The sequence below is a fragment of the Simochromis diagramma genome, unplaced genomic scaffold (assembly GCF_900408965.1).
Source record: "Simochromis diagramma unplaced genomic scaffold, fSimDia1.1 OVJJ01000692.1, whole genome shotgun sequence".
Taxonomy (NCBI): domain Eukaryota; kingdom Metazoa; phylum Chordata; class Actinopteri; order Cichliformes; family Cichlidae; genus Simochromis; species Simochromis diagramma.
The window spans coordinates 376,255-381,070 of NW_024387485.1; the positions used below are offsets into that span (position 1 = coordinate 376,255).

Sequence of the window (4,816 nt, forward strand, 5' to 3'; positions counted from 1 at the left end):
CAAAACCATTGTTCCCTCGAAGCTGGACAGGAAATTGCAGGATCTAGGACTGAGCAGCTCCGTCTGCAGCTGGATCCTTAACTTCCTGTGTGACAGATGCCAAGTGGTCGGACTGGGCAGCATCACCTCATCCCCCGTCATAATGAACACTGGTTGATAGTGGACTTGCATCAACGGAGCTGCTGTGGAGAGAGTAAATAGCTTTCCTTTCCGAGGTGTACACCTGGCGGAGGATCTCACATGGTCAGTACACATAAACAAAACAGCCTCTTCTTTCTCAGGAGACTGAAAAGATTCGGCATGAGCCCCCACATCCTCAGGACCTTCTACCGCTGTGCCATTGAGAGCATCCTCACTGGATGCATCACCACCTGCTGTGGCAACAGCACCACCTACAACCACAAAGCTCTACAGAGAGTGGTGCAGTGTGCGGGAAGGATAATTGGAGGTGAGCTTCCCTCCCTCCAGGACATCTACAGGAAGCGGTGCCTGAAGAAAGTGGAGAGGATCATCAAAGACTCCAGTCACCCCAGCCATAAACTGTTCAGACTACTTCCATCAGGCAGGAGGTTCTGCAGTATCCGGTCCCGAACAAGCAGACTGAGAGACAGCTTTTTCCATCAGGCCATCAGACTGCTGAACACTTCACAGACACCTCACCTTCACTTACCAGAACTTCAACATTATGCACTCCACACTGTATATAAATGAGTGGCATTTATGTAAAATATGGAGTGCATAATGTTGAAGTTCCAGTTTCATGTTTTGCACAATATCCAACTGCTGACCTCTGTAGAATTGATTTAATTAATATATATATATATATAAATATATATATATATATATATATATATATATATATATATATATATATATATATATATATATATATTAGTATACATATTCAGTATTGCGCATACATTCTTATAATTCTCAGATTCCCATTCTTATATTTTGCTTGTTCTTATGTTATTGTATTTTTGCACACCTCTGTTGCTTGTGACACATGTGCTGTACCAGTGTACCTGCACATGTGATGTGACAATAAAAGTGATTTGATTTGTTTTGATTTGCAACGAGCTGTAAATAAAAGAGAGTGAAAATGGCATGTTCAGCTGAATTAAAACCAAAACTATGAATATAATCTATGCCAGAATAGGTTATGTGTTCAGCATAAGTTACCATAGCCAAATAAAAAGAGGGCCAGTTTTGTGACACTGATAACTTTAAACTCAACACAGCTCACTAACTGATTAATTTTGTTTCATAGTCCTGCATCCAGCCTATGAGTGTTTGTGAGGTGACCCCTCAGTCAACAGGATCTCCTGATGACTCAGAGTGAAGTATAAGAAAAGAAAGTTAGTGACTTTCAGTGAGTTTTGTACTGAAAGTTATCTTTATTAATATTTTCCTGGATATATTTTCAGCATTTATATGACCTAATTATCTAAATGAACATGACAAGATATGAGTTGTTCTTGTAGATTTTTACTGCTATAATATTTGCATTTCATAATGTTTGATTAATGCTTATGGCTCTTTCCATATGGTTAGACCATCTGTCTTGCCAGGAAAACTTTAGTTTGGATTTGACAGAAGCAGAGTGAGCAGGAAACAGAGGCCGTTCTCTAGCATATCGAGACACTCTCTCCACTCTGTTACATATTTCATATGTACAGGGAATGACCCCCCTTAGTAATGGCACGTGGCTACTTCTTTAAGACCCTCTTATGGGCAGAAATCTGTGCCATCAGAAACTGAATTTGAATAAGTTCAATTTGAATTTGAATTGCTCAGATTGAATCTGAATTGTAACTTGAATAAATGCTTTTGAAAACTGAATTTGAATTAGTCTAAATTGAAATTGAATTTATACTTTGAAAATGAATTGATTTGCTTTGAAACTGCATTTTATCCTTTAAAAATTCAGCTCTCGAATAATTTCAGTTTCACTTCTCACCATTCAGTTTCAGTTCTACAATTCAATTTCAGTTCCAAAATTCAGTTTTTTGGAACTTACATCCGGTTCAAGCGCAGATTAATAGAACTACGTTTTACTAGCGGACCGAAAGTGTTACTGACAGGAATCTACAGCATCTTGAGCTGAATTAAGAGTTCAGAAGTCGTTCGTCATGTCGAATGACCAGCGGATAAACTTTCAGGTTGGTAATAAATGTATTACATGTATAAGAACAAACGTCATGTTAACAAATGATAGCCGTAAGGTAACTTTTATGCTTATTGTAGCTGTTAGCTAAAAACGCTAATTTAGCGTAGTTTGCCCTGAATTCAGCTTTGACAACAAATATGATCGACTGTTTCTAGTAGAATTCCAAAGCTGTCATCTTGGACCCTCTCAGAGTACCCCCTCTGTATGCTTGCAGAGACCCCTACAGTAGGGAAACATGCAAAACGGTGTCCAAACCTTTGTATTTTAGCTTTATTTATGTCTTACAAAGCATCCCAACTCTTTAGCTAACTTAATAACTTTAGCTAAAGTGAATAGTTAGTCTAATTCATTAGTGCAGCATTACTGGGTCACCTCTGTTTGAAGTGATATAATATGATATACAACTATCACTGAAACAGCAAACTTTGTAAATAAGCAAACAACACTTCTCATTCTCTAAACGTTTGGCCACAGCTGTAGATTACACTATCAGTGCTTGTTCACTCTTGACAATAATTGCATTTCTAAATTCTCTTTGTGCATTTACAGGTAAATAATATCTAATATTTTATCTAAATGACTGCTTTGTCTTTGAAAAGGGTGAAGAGCCTGAGGCCGGTGACAGTCCAGTTCTACTCTAAGTACATCCTTACAGTGGCTCACAGGACAAGGCCACGTTCCTGTCCTGCCAGAAGAGAAGAGAAACTTCAGAGTCTTCATGCAGTTCAACCACACCTGTCATATTCCATATGACAGGGGTCTCAAACTCCAGTCCTCGAGGGCCGGTGTCATGCAACTTTTCCATGCCCTCGAGGACTGGAGTTTGAGACCCCTGCCGTATGGTGTTCATGCAGTTTTCTACCCCACAGTTACAGCATGTCTGACTGCCTGTTCAGCATGTGCAAAAATATATGATGAGTTTAAGCATGTGATGACTAAGGCCTTCCATTATGGTGTTTGTCATCACATGTCACAGACATCTGGATGATCATTTGGAATAAACAAAAAACTAAAAACTTGTTACTTCATCTTTTATCTTTATTATTATTATTATTATTGTTGTTCTTATTTTACATTTTTCATTGTTAGGCATTAGGTTTATTTGTAGTAGTCCTTTCCAACGTCTTTCCCTCTTCCATGTTACTGTGTCAGCTTGTCAGCATCTATTTGGGTTTGGAAGTGGAACAGAAAGTAAAGAAATCCAAAGTGCCATTAAAACCAGGAGAGGTTCTTATATTTCAGAAGAAGGGATTAATTCAAAAGAAATGACCTCAATGCCATATTTTATTTAGGAACCCGAGAGAGCACTTTGCAAAATAACACATTCTTATAATTTCACCCTCAGATGAGCCAAGCTACGACTGTCAGGGAAGGTGATGTAGGTACAGAGCATATGAGAGTGGTTAAGTTAATGTCTCTTGTCTAGATGAAGGCACAAGAGGGATCAATGGCAAGGCGTAGAGATTCAGTATCTTCAGTCTTCAGTGGACACTCCATTTCTGGCACAAAACACCTGTAAAAGATGGTCGATTTAGGAGGTGACCCGACAACTTCAGCCTGTCAAACATATTAATGGAGCAGTGTGTTTAAAAAAATAAAAAATAATTAAGCATGCACTAAGTACCCTAAGAATTATTATGGTAGTTAAACACTGATAGTTGTATATCATATTATATCACTTCAAACAGAGGTGATCCAGTAATGCTGCACTAATGAATTAGACTAACTATTCACTTTAGCTAAAGTTATTAAGTTAGCTAAAGAGTTGGGATGCTGTGTAAGACATAAATAAAGCTAAAATACAAAGGTTTGGACACCGTTTTGCATGTTTCCCTACTGTAGGGGTCTCTGCAAGCATACAGAGGGGGTACTCTGAGAGGGTCCAAGATGACAGCTTTGGAATTCTACTAGAAACAGTCGATCATATTTGTTGTCAAAGCTGAATTCAGGGCAAACTACGCTAAATTAGCGTTTTTAGCTAACAGCTACAATAAGCATAAAAGTTACCTTACGGCTATCATTTGTTAACATGACGCTTGTTCTTATACATGTAATACATTTATTACCAACCTGAGAGTTTATCCGCTGGTCATTCGACATGACGAATGACTTCTGAAGTCTTAATTCAGCTCAAGATGCTGTAGATTCCCGTCGGGAACACTTTCGGTCCGCTAGTAAAACGTAGTTCTATTAATCTGCGCTTGAACCGGAACCGGATGTAAGTTCCAAAAAACTGAATTTTGGAACTGAAATTGAATTGTAGAACTGAAATTGAGTGGTGAGAAGTGAAACTGAAATTATTCGAGAGCTGAATTTTTAAAGGATAAAATGCAGTTTCAAAGCAAATCAATTCATTTTCAAAGTATAAATTCAATTTCAATTTAGACTAATTCAAATTCAGTTTTCAAAAGCATTTATTCAAGTTACAATTCAGATTCAATCTGAGCAATTCAAATTCAAATTGAACTTATTCAAATTCAGTTTCTGATGGCACAGATTTCTGCCCATACCCTCTGGCTAGCACAGTCACTCCCCACAACTTACATATAAAACAGCTGTGCAAATGTGAAACTGGTGATCCTTTGCTCTGCACCTGGTGCAGTGTGCGTGTGCTTTGTTTGGTACTGTGTGTGGTACAGTGTGTGG

The 4,816-nt window shown here is 38.2% G+C and overlaps 1 long non-coding RNA gene across 1 annotated transcript; it reads right to left on the minus strand.

The window, feature by feature from the left end:
* Positions 1–3,250: 3,250 nt before the first annotated feature.
* LOC120724532 lies at positions 3,251–4,293 on the minus strand. The gene is made up of 2 exons (XR_005693951.1): positions 4,241–4,293; positions 3,251–3,683 (listed from the first exon to the last, which is right to left on the minus strand). It is a non-coding gene; the product is annotated as an uncharacterized LOC120724532 (long non-coding RNA).
* Between the last annotated feature and the right edge of the window lie 523 nt (positions 4,294–4,816).